Here is a 12,443-nt window from a genome sequence, read left to right on the forward strand (position 1 = left end):
GGGGAGCAAGGCGCGGGGGGGGTCCCTGGACTGCCCTTTTGTCTTCAGAATCGCCCGCTCACGGTTTTCACGCGATGAACACGCTTTGCCGACTCCTTTCCAGTATTCCGAGGTCTTCCTGGTAGTTGGCTGCTCTATAGGGCAGCACGTCCACGACGTTACTAGGTACTTACTACCTAAGGAGGCAAGAGAGAGGCGGGGAGCTGTGTCTCTGTGGCGCAATCGGTTAGCGCGTTCGGCTGTTAACCGAAAGGTTGGTGGTTCGAGCCCACCCAGGGACGCGGTGTTCCTCTTTTAACTCAGTTCCGCCTGTTTCCTGCTGTTTATCACCTGCATGTTTCCTCACATAAAGTACACATTGCGGGGTACTGGGTCCTATACAGCTCCTATCACCTGTTAAGAGCCACCCAACCTCTTTCTCTGACAGTGTCCGCTGGCCTATCGGCTATGTATCTCTACCCTGGGAACTACTCAAACCGTTAGAACCCAAGTTCTAGTGCGGTGCAACTATTCCGCCCAAGAGATTGGATGAGCAAGTTAAACTTTTTGCGACTCCATTTTTTGTTGTTAATTTCTAAACATGTTTGCCTTCATTGTTCAAAATGGCTTGCTTTGGGAAAATTGTTCTAGGGGCGCTGACTTTAAAAAAAATACTAAGATTGTATTTTTTAGAGCAGTTTTAGATTCACAGCAAAGCTGATGGGAAGGGACAGAGATTTCTCATTCATTCCTGCCCTCCACCCCCACACAATAGCCTCTCTCTCTGTCAACTTGTCAACGTCCCCCACTGTGGTGGTGCATTGTGTCTCAATGTTGTTCTTGCCACAGCCCCAGGTTATGTTTGCCGCTTTTCCCTCACTGAGGCAGCTTATTGGCTTTGAATTAAGCTTGAAGTCAAGTCTGACATCGTTCCCTAGCCCCACCCTCTTCCTGTGTGTATGGGTTGCTTTGTGCCATAGTCTCTACATGCCTGTTTTGCTGGTTTTTAAAAAAGTATTTATTTTTGAGAGAGAGAAATAGAGAGCGAGCAGGGGAGGGGCAGAGAAAGAGGGAGACAGAATCCCAAGCAGGCTCTGCGCTGTCAGCACAGAGCCCCTTGAGGGGCTTGAACTCACCAACTGTCAGATCATGACCTGAGCCAAAACCAAGAGTCAGACCACTGAGCCACCCAGGCACCACTCTATACACATTATTTTGTGATTGTCACTTATGAAGTACATTCTAGCTCGACAGGGTATCTTTCCCACTTGTCAAAGTCATCGAAAGAGTTTTGTAGATGTCTTTGAACGCGTGTCGTGGCCACCTTGGGATGACTTAGAGACGAACGTTATTCTTTATGTCCAGACCAGTTTCTGCAGAACACTAACTGACAGTCTGTATTAACCCACATCTGTTGACTTGCGGTCGTAGTCTCAGAGCACAGTAAAAATCAAGGTCATGAATCACTAACAGTGGTGGCTGGTGGTCCACGGCATTCCTGCGCAATGAGATTTAGTGACATAGAGGCTGAGGTTTTAAAGAGAGGCGCAAGTGAGAGAGAAAGTGACCCTCTGACACCTCCTTACTTCCTACAGCTCAATTTCTCCCTGGTTTTGTAAACCTGACACTAGAGAAACTTCTCTGGAGTATCTGTCTCTTCCCTGTAGCTACTTTGCTTTTCCAGGCTAGTGGCCTACACATGCGTGACCATGGCCACCTCCATGTGTGTCACTCAACACTCGTGACAAAGACCAGACAAACTAACCATCCCACTTGCCAACTTGCAACTAGGCTATTTGACAGTACCAGTTTGTGAGAGGTCTCAAATCACATGATTTCAGTCCTTAGAAATGTATTGAGGCTTCTCTTACGGCTTAGTGTATGGTCTATCCTGGAGCGAGTACCAGGTACAGATGAGAGAAACCGTATCATTCTGTTCTTATTGGGTAGAGTGCTGCAGAGATGTCTGTGAGCTCGTGTCATTTACGACTTCTGTCTCCTTGTTGACCTTCTGCCTGGTTGTTCTATCCATTGTTGAAAGTGTGGAATTGAGGTCTCCAACTATTATTATTGTTCAATTGCCTATTTCTCCTTTTGATTCTGTCAGTTTTGCTTTCTGTATGTTGGGACTCTGTTAGATGCAAATGTTTTTATTAGTATTATAACTTCCTGATGGATTAGGCTTTTTATAATTATAAAATGCCACTCTTTCTCTCTCCTAACATTTTTGTGTGTGTGTTAAAGTCTCCTGTCTTTTTTGTCTGGTACTAGTACAGTCATTCCAACTTTCTTATGGTTGCTATTTGCATGATTATGCTATGTTATATGGGAAAAGAGATTTTGCAAATATAATTAAGTTGACCTTAAAATGGGGGTTATTATCCAGGTAGACCGACCTAATTATAGGAACCCTTTAAACTTGGGTCTAGAGGCCAGAGAGGAAGGAAGTCAGAGAGATTCAATGAGGGAGAAACTCTTCAGTGCTGGCTTTGATGATGGGAGGAGCCCTGGGCACAGAAACCAAATCCTCAGTCCTACAGCTTCATAATGAATGCTACCTACAAACATAAACTGATAATTTTATAACTTTTTTAATGCTTATTTTTGAGAGCGAGAGACAGAGCACAAATGGGGAAGGGATGGAGAGAGAGGGAGACACAGAATCTGAAGCAGGCTCCGAGCTCAGAGCGGTCAGCACAGAGCCTAATGCGGGGTTCAAATTCACAGAACCACCCGATCGTGGCCTGAGCCAAAGCTGGATGCTTAACCGACTGAGACACCCCGGCGCCCCATAAGCTGATAATTTTTTAAAATGTATTTGTATTATGTGCTATACAGATTCAAACGGACTCTCCCTACCTCTGTGCATCCTTCTCTGCTTTGTACTTGCATGGTATTCTATCTGTCTAGATTTAGGGACATAACCGCCAATGTTTCGTTCAGCCTGTTCTCTTTTTCCACACGTGCTACGGCTCTCTGGAGCCAAACGGCACCGCTGAGGGGCTGAGCACAGGCAGCTGGCTTTATTGGAAGCCACAGGCTCCTGATTGATTTAGACTCTGAATTCCACCCTCCCGCAAGGCCCCAGCTCACTCCTCACAGCTTCCTGTCAGCAATACGTGGATTGCTCACGTATAAAGACCTCACCTTCCCTGGACCTGGAACATCTTTACTATTACTGGGGTACCTGGTGTACCCCAGAGCTACTCTCCTTCCTTGAGGCTCAGTTACTTCATCCCTTCTACACAGGGAGTGTTATAGCCCCCTCCCCTGTTTATAATCTTTGGCCAGGACATAAAGAACTAGATTAGAACGCTGTGCGCACAGCAAACTAGCTTCACCCTTGCAAGATAAGTTTTTCAAGAACTGCACCACAAAGTTCGGCAGGAAGCCCGAGGTTAGCACAATAACTGCACTGTCTGCCTCTGTAGCCTACTCACCACACAGGCGATACTTGTATCTTAGAGAAACAGGTCCTAGTCACGCAGAAGCCTGGGAACTTAGTCCAGCCTGATAAGCTCAAGAATATAAGCTCTCCCCTGCTGCTATCTGGGGCTGCTTGACTTGGGTGCTCCCCACGCATGCCCAGTGCTGAATAAAGAAGTGTGTGTGATGCCAATCTGTGTTCCTGTATTCTGTTCACTGACCTCGGCTCAGGTTGCTACAACAGGGGAAGCTACCAGGTGACCAGGTGGAGGCCCAGCATGCAAATCAAGGCTAAATGGTGACCTGATGATACTTTCTCCAGATCAGAGATGTAGACAAAAGTGCCAAGGATATTATTTCGAACTGTTTTACACTACAGAAACACACCAGAACTTAACTTCCCATCCTGGAAGATACAGCCTGGAGGAGGGGTTGTTATACCTCAGGCCAAGCATTAATCCTTTCAGAATCACAGTTTGGCCCCCAAGGCTGCCAAGCTACGGTTTAGACAAACTCTTGAATATCTTTTATTCCGAAATCACTGCCAAGGTCCCTATAGTTTTTTTCATTGGACAGCTCCTAGATGCTAGATCTCTGCGTAGACCAGATTTACCTGTAAAATAAACAGTGCAGCAGAGGTGGTAAAAAGGATTACTGTTCTGATCTTGCCTGCACAACAGAGTTCCGCAGATGTTCTGCAAGGGCAGCAAATGAACTGTGTTAGTGAAAGACAAACACATACATGGGCCAGGAATCAAACCTGGGTGCATGAAGCCACGGCTACTGCCAGTGAACTATCAGTGGTCTGAATTCAAGGTTGCTTGCATAGTTCATCACACTCCCAATAGCTCGGGTTCAGGATTCAGTGGCCCCATAGCTCCCTACTACATGGAGAGCCCTTCTGTTTCTGGAGGTTGGTCTGGAAAGAATCAATTGGAAGAGAACTGCAGTGGAAGAGGCTAGAAATTCCCAGCTGAGGTCTGAAATCCAAAAGTGTCCCTTGTCCAATGGTCTCCATGCTCTAAGGGCACCTTGGAGACCTGACTCCTAAGAATTCCTCTAAGACCAACTTCCAGGATGTTTCCTCCAGGGAACATCCTCAGAGGGATCTTTAGTGGTGTTTAGTCCAGATGCTAGAGAACGGACTTGAATTAACTCAGGAGCCAGAAGCTCAGGCACAACAGAGTTGTTACTTGTGACAGTCCCTGCTTCCTAATTTCTGAGCACTGGCAGAGGCTCTTGGTTCTTTCATGATGAGTCCGTGTTTCAAAGCTAGCACAACTACAGTGCCCCTGCCTCAACTGAACTCTGTCCCTGGAGGGTGAGCCCTGCAAATCTTCCCCCATCACCTCTCACGGTCAGTATGGCCCCAATGGCCAAGGGAGAGAGGACTGCTCTTGGTTGATTACTCCTTTGATTAGTGTGGTCCAGATGCCTTCAGGACCTTGGTAATTGGGAACCAACATCTTAGGGTAGGGCAAACTTCTGGGAACTTGTCTTCCAGGAGTAAGACTCAGGCACAGCACAAACTTGGTGCTCTTAAGCCACCATATATGTTGCTGTATATTTTTCCGTACTTGGGAAATAAACTAGCACCACCGTTTGGAAGAGCAAACTGAGAGCACCCTGGCAGTATTTTTTGAAATTACGTGTGGACATATCCCGTTCTCCAGCCGTCCTACCCTGTATTATGCCACAGAGAAAGTGTTGCATGACTCCATGACAAGACATGAATGGGAATGATTCGTTTACCTTGCAGTGTCCAGGAGGTGGGAACAAACTAGATGCTTGTAAATGTGGAAATAGATAATAAACATGGTAGAGACATGCCACAGTATTCTATGCAGATGGATAGAATCAACTAGATATTGAAAACAGTGCTAATAGGAAGAATTAGGAAATAGTAAAAAGATTTATGGACTAATCTTATTGAATCAATCAGAGTTCAGTTTAGGAAACGTGTTATTAGAAAGCTATTGATTTCACCTTGGAAGGGCTGATGAAGTAGAATACAGGTGGGAAGCACTGGTACCTGAAATTCAATGCCTTTCCTACCTGCTACCTAGGAGTCAGGAAGCTTTGATTGCTGCCGATACCCCCAGCTCACACACACTCTAAATTGGTGTCTAGCCAGGAGAATAAGGCTGCCAGCCACAACTATTGCTTGCCATCATCAACAGCAACAGGAAAATTGCCTCTCCTCACCTTTGCCAAGACACTTGAGTGCATCTAATCGGCAGGCCATAATTTTTTTACCCAGAACCCAGTCTGCAAAGAAGTCTGAGATTTTTTAGTTTTCTAAACTCGTCAACTAGAAGGTGAAATGGATTTCGAATGAGCCAATCCACATTTAAAGTGTTTCTAAGCCACCCCCCTAAAAAGAGGACCATATATTTTTCAAAGACACGCACATTTAAATATATGAAGAGAAGTTAGAATACAAGGACATATACTAAACTCCTTAGAGCATGTGCTCTTGGGGGTGGAGAAGGGAATGGGAGATGAACCAAGAAAATAATGAAAGACAATAAGGAGGAAAGGCCATTGCTCAGGGCACCCACCATCACGTGTCCTGAATTAAGGAACAAAGTTAGCTTTATCCTATGTACCTGGGATCTAAGAAAACCCATGAACTAATCAGGGACATGAAATTTCAAAAAATGCAATAGGAAAACAAAATTCTCTCCAAACAGACCAGTTAAAATAGGCAAGGAGACATTATTTTTAAGAACAGAAACCATACAGTGAGGGAGTTAAAACAACTGTCAGCACTCTCCAACCAACACTAAATACAACCAATTATAATGGGTCCGAATCCCCTCAAAGTGGGTGTAAAAGTAACTATCAGCTACAGCAGTGTGTTAGAGAGAAAAGGGCTCTACATTAGGAACAGTACAAATCTGTACCAGGTTAAGTGTAAGTGCAAAAGAGTGAAAATGACTCCTATACAAAGGGCAGGGGAAAGCTCTTAAACTGGTTGAAGAAATTATATTCTAGCATCTACAGGAAACGTCACATTGTTTTTCCCTGGCTGCCTTCTCTGGCCAAGAAGGTGTCCTGAAGGAAAGTCGCCTTGGAATTTTCACTTTTATTCATCCTGCATAGGTCCTTGCAAGACTTTACGGTTTAAAAGCAGGGATACCTGATCCTTGGTCTTCTCTAGACACTCAAAAGAAGCTTCAGAGGTGAGGACCGCAGTATCACCCAGATTTTCGTCAGCGACTCAGCACATACCCAAAGATCCAGCCTCCTGAACCTTTACTGGGGGAAGGACTGGTGGGAAAAGATGGAGGAAAGGGTTTGGAAGGCACCCAGCAAACAGAAGGCAAAGAGATTACTTCAGCCAAGGAGGAAATTATCTTCCCCTCAGTCCACACTAGATTAAAGATCAGACATAAGAGCTGAATTTTTTTTTAAAGATTTTACTTTTAAGTAAATCTCTACACCCAACACAGAGCTCAAACTCACAAGCCCAAGAATTACACGCTCCACTGACTGAGCCAGCCACGTGACCTACTTTCAGATGCTTTTCTAGAGGTCTATTATCTACTTGGGAAGAGATTTCCTCCCTACTCCCAGAATTAGGCTCTTTCAAATCAGGTATTTTGATGTGGGTGCCATTACTGTATAGTGCTGCCTTATCGAAATCCCCTAGGCCAGCCCTCACCGCAGGTATTTTATATGTGCTACCTCTGTTTTCCAAGGAGAACAGCAGTGTAAAACTATTTTAGAATTGTGTTTTCAAAGTCCTTCCAGACACTCTTTCTGATGAGACCTACTCCAGCAATTGAGAAACAAGCATCAGTGGTTCACCAGTAGGATTCTGGCCTTCCCTCTGGGAAGTCTGGGTTCCATTTCTCGTCAAAGGAGGGTTTTCCTTCCACTTTTACGTGTCCAGTGCTCTCTGTTGGATTATCTATTAATAACAGATCCCAATCCTAACTAGCAAGTCAAGTTATTACAGGGTTGAGGGTTTAGGCAAAGCTAAAAAGACAAAAAGGGCAACTATGCCCCCTTAGGTTAATTCCAGAGCAGAACCCACGGAGGTCTAAACAAGGGATTTTTTAGAGCTCAGTCTTTGAAAAGACAGATAAATGTGGTGGGTCCTTTTGAGTACCTGAAACCAAAGCCATTGCTACTTCTGTTCTTTCTGCTGGCAGACAGTTGGAATTTAAAGAGTCATCTGGTTACTGATTAGCATGCTGGATCTCGGACTGACCAGAGCAGTGTCTCACTATGGAGTATCAAGAAATGAAAGTCCAGGGACGCCTGGGTGGCTCAGTCAGTTGGGTGGCCGACTTTGGCTCAGGTCATGATCTCATGGTTAGTGGGTTCGAGACCCGCGTCAGGCTCTGTGCTGACAGCTCAGAGCCTGGAGACTTTCGGATTCTGTGTCTCCCTCTCTCTCTCTCTGACCCTCCCCTACTCACGCTGTCTGTCTCTCTCTCTCTCTCTCTCTCAGAAATAAATAAAACATTAAAAAAAAAAGAAAGTCCAGGAAGAAGAGAGGCTATGGGGCCCAGCAGACACCCTCGTGGTTGGTTGGGGAGACTTTAGCAGCCCAAGGAAAGGAAAAGTCCTGTGGAGGAATCAGCATGTACATGAGGAAAGCTACAGAGAGGGGCCTCAGACTTTTCTGTGGGGGTAGGCCCTAGACTTTGGGGGTCTTGGTAAAATGAAGGACAAGAATGAGCCCCACGTGGAGAACAGCCCTGTTTGTCACCCCTGTTTATTTTACACGCCCCTAAGCAAGACTTTTTTTTTTTAATGTTTATTTTTTATTTTAGAGAGTGCACAAATGAAGGATGGAGCAGAGAAAGAGGGAGAGAGAATCCCAAGCAGGCTCAGCACTGTCAGCACAGAGCCCAGCAGGGGAACTCCATCCGGTGAACCCTAAGATGAGGACCTCAGTCAAATCAGGAGCCCCACGCTTAACCGGGGGAGCCACCCAGGCGCGCCATCTAAGGAAGCCTTTTGGCACACGGCTCATTTTTAAAAGCTTATGAGTCAGCAGCACTTGGGGGAAGGCCATGACAATCACTGGCTCTGGAGTCTTGGAGACTCTAGAAAAGGAAGGCTTTTGGAGTCAGATGGTTTGTATAAACCAGTTTCCATCGACTCTTCTCAGCACAGAGTGGACGAGGCTGCCTAGGGGAGGCGCCCCGCTTTAGACCCGGAGGTCCCCAACATCCCCCTAAAGGGCTCGGAGAGGAAGTGGCGGACCGAGCCGGCTTCCGAAGCAGGCTGGGCGGCCCTGGCCTGGACGCCGCCGGGTCCCCTACCTTCCCAGCCCGCCGCCCCTGTACTTCCCACCTACCTCGGCTGCGGCTCCGCACGGCCCGGGGTCCAACCAGAGGTGCTCTCGGACCCAAGTCTGTCCCCCCGCCACACGCCCACTCGGTCTGAAACTCCGGTTTCTTCTTTTGTTACTACCCATCTGGGAGCCACACGATCGGCTTGCCGTCGGGTTCGGGCCAACGACTCTCCTGACACAGGCGGGGAGAATGACGCCACACGTGACCCCTGCTCCACTTCAGGGTTTGAGGCCTTCACCCTCCGGACCCGGGGCTGGGCCGCCGTTGAGACGTGCTGGGCTCTGCCCGTCAAACTAGCGGCTTCCAGACCCGGCCTCCAAGGTTAGGGACAGGCCGGGCCCCCTCGGCGCGCAGCTCGCCTCTTGCGGGCTACAGAGCCCCGAACCCCTTGCGTGCGGCGCGCGGACAAGCCCCTGGCGGCGGCGTCGATTCAACGTGCCTCCAGCCCGCGACGCGCAGCCGCGCGAGGATTGACCGTGTCCGCAGCTGCGCGAGGCACGCGGACGCACGCGGAGAACTCGCGGCCCCGCCCCCGCCGCCCTCGAGGCTCCGCCCCCGCCGCCCTCGTGGCTCCAACGGCCAGCCTTGCGGGCATAACGTCCCCGCGGGACTGAGCTGCCCAGACGCCGCGGCAGGACGCCCCGTGGGGAGAAGGGCAGCCTCCCCTTTCAGTCCTGTCCCGGGTGAGGCTCCCAGGAGGTCGCGGAAGAGACAGAAAGGGAGAGGAGGACACAGAGCCCCGGGGAGGGAAGAGCAACGTGCGCTTTCCCTCGTCTGAGAACAGCAGGAAGATGAGGTCGGCGTCCCGTCTCTGGGGAAGGCGAGTGGCCTGGCTACCAGGGAGCTCCTCGTGACACATGGACGTCTCTCCCTGGGCTTTCTGTGGATAAGAGGATGCGTCCGGCGGGTTTGTTTTTAATGCACGCACTTGAAGTAAGACTACTGTAAAATTTTGTGGGAAGGAAACGGTGGCCGATGGGCCGTGAATGAGCATTCAAAAAATATCGGGGCACCCGGGTGGCTCAGTTGGTTTCCGCTCAAGTCATGATCTCATGGTTCCATGGGTTCAAGGCCCACATCAGTGTGGAGCCTGCTTGGATTCTCCTGCCCCCCCCCCACCCCAGCCCCGCGCTCCCTTCCTGCTTGAGCGCTTGCAAGAGAGAGAGAGAACTCTCGAGAACGCTCACATGAGCAGGAGCAGGGCAGAGAAAGAGGGAGAGAAAATTCCAAGCTGACTCCACCCTCAACGCAGAGCCTGATCCCATAACCCCTGGGGATTTGGACCTGAGTCCAATTTGTTTCAAATCGGAAACAATCCAAATATCCATCATCAGGAGAATGATAAATTTGAAATGTTTATGCCATGCAATTCTTCTCAGCAATAAAAAGGAATGAAAAGCCAATCTACTCAATAACATGGATAAAAATACAAAGACATTATGAAGAGAAAAACAAGTAGATATAAGCATACATTCCGTGTGATCCCATTCACAGGAATTTCTAGGAGCAAAACATATTTGTGAAATAAGGATCGTGGTTGTCAAAAGATTAGGATAATGTCAGTAATATTCATGATTCTACTGCTTTTAACATGACAGATCCAATAGTAACTAAGTCAAAACACATCTGACAACAGAATGAAACAAAATGCTCGTAATTAGTCCCATTTTGTAGAACAAAGAAGTGAGACATTTGAAGTGTGTTTATCCAAAGCCGCACAAGGGCAGAATCATTGTTTCTTTTTTAAAAAAATATTTACTTTTGAGGGAAAGGGAGAGAGGTCTCGTGCAGGGGGAGGAGCAGAGAGAGAGACAGAATCTGTAGCAGGCTTCAGGCTCTGTGAGCCGAAGTCAGGAGATTAACTGACTGAGCGCCCCTCTTTTTTTTTTATTTTTGAAGTATATTTTAATTAGTCTTATGTTAGTTTCAGGTGTACAGTATGATTCTACAGTACTCAGTGCTGATCATGATAGGAGTGTTCTTAATCCCTTTTATCTATGTCACCCATCCTCCCCACCCTCCAGGGCAAACCATCTTTACAGCCTACAGCTTGACCTCTTGAGCATACATTAGTTGGGTCAGTCTTCTCAAATTTCCCTGCATCAGGATTCCTCAGCTGTTGGGAAGGGAAGAAAAGGGAGAAGGAGAGGGCAAGTGAGGGAGGGATGGAAGTATAAATTCTTTCATCCCCTCCCCGTCTCTTCCTCCCNACCTGCATGTTTCCTCACATAAAGTACACATTGCTGGGCACTGGGTCCTATACAGCTATCACCTAACTGTTAAGAGCCACCCAACCTCATTCTCTTGACAGTGTCCGCTGGCCTATCGGCTATATATCTCTACCCTGGGAACTACTCAAACAGTTAGAACCCAAGTTCTAGTGCAGTGCAACTATTCCGCCCAAGAGATTGGATGAGCAAGTTAAACTTTTTGCGACTCCATTTTTTGTTGTTAATTTCTAAACATGTTTGCCTTCATTGTTCAAAATGGCTTGCTTTGGGAAAATTGTTCTAGGGGCGCTGACTTTAAAAAAAATACTAAGATTGTATTTTTTAGAGCAGTTTTAGATTCACAGCAAAGCTGAAGGGAAGGAACAGAGATTTCTCATTCATTCCTGCCCTCCACCCCCACACAATAGCCTCCCTCGCTGTCAACCTGTCAACGTCCCCCACTGCGGTGGTGCATTTGTGACAACTGATGAACCTATCGAAGTCCATAGTTAACATTAGGGTTCACTCTTGGTGGGTGGGTTTGGACACATGTTTCGTGAAATGTCTCCACCACTGTGAGTATCACAGAGTAGTGTCACTGGCCTAAATATCCTCTGGGCCCCCTTTCTGGCAACCACGGATCCTTTTCCTGTTTCCTTAGTTTTGCCTTTTCCAGAAGGTCCTATAGCTGGACACATACAGTACGTGGCCTTTTCAGATTGGCTTGTTTCACTTTCTAATACACATTTAAGCTTCCTCGGTGTCTTTTGGTGGATTGGCAGCTCATTTCTTCTTAGTGCTGAATAATACTTCAGTGTGTGTGTGTGTGTATCACAGGTCGTGTGTCCATTCACCTGCTAAAGGACATCTTGGTTGCTTCTAAGTTGGCGTTTGTGAGTGAAGCCTCTGTAGGCCTCCGTGTGTGGGTTTCTGTGTGGGCATAACTTTTCAATTCCTCTGGCTAACAGCAGGGAGCCCGAACGCTGGCTCCTATATTAAGAATATGTTTAGTTTTGTGAGAATTTGCCAGGCTGTCTTCCACGGTGGCTGCACCATTTTGCATTCGCCCCAGCAGTAAGTGAGAGCTCCACATCTTCCTCAGCTTTGGTGTTGATGTGCTTCAGTTTATTTTCACCGGAAGTAGGCCAACAATGGTCTCCTGTCCCCAGGGCATGCCTGGATGTGGTCAATGCTCTACCAATAATGTCGTGATCAGTGGGTCCTCCTCCTAATTATCTTCTGATTTATAGGACAGGCATTTCTCCCACAGTGTGTGTATTATTTATTTACCCTCTTCCATATTGCTTTTGAAATTAGGTTGGCTTTATGATGACCAATTCCTGTACACAGATCTCTGGCCACTTGTGCAGGCATTTCTACAGCGTACAGAACCGGAGGTGCAATTACTATATTACGGTGTTCGTCTGCTTCTCACTTTAGGAAGTCCTCAAATTTGCCTTCCACAGAAGCAGTACCAAATCACATTCCAGTTTATTTCCTGACCTTCCAACGT

The 12,443-nt window shown here is 47.3% G+C and overlaps 1 non-coding gene across 1 annotated transcript; it reads left to right on the forward strand.

Annotated features, from left to right (window-relative positions):
- Positions 1 to 207: 207 nt before the first annotated feature.
- TRNAN-GUU (transfer RNA asparagine (anticodon GUU)) lies at positions 208 to 281 on the forward strand. Its single transcript has one exon. It is a non-coding gene; the product is annotated as a tRNA-Asn (tRNA).
- The last annotated feature ends 12,162 nt before the right edge of the window (positions 282 to 12,443 follow it).

The sequence above is a fragment of the Crocuta crocuta genome, unplaced genomic scaffold (genome assembly GCF_008692635.1).
Source record: "Crocuta crocuta isolate KB4526 unplaced genomic scaffold, BGI_CrCroc_1.0 scaffold620, whole genome shotgun sequence".
Lineage (NCBI taxonomy): Eukaryota > Metazoa > Chordata > Mammalia > Carnivora > Hyaenidae > Crocuta > Crocuta crocuta.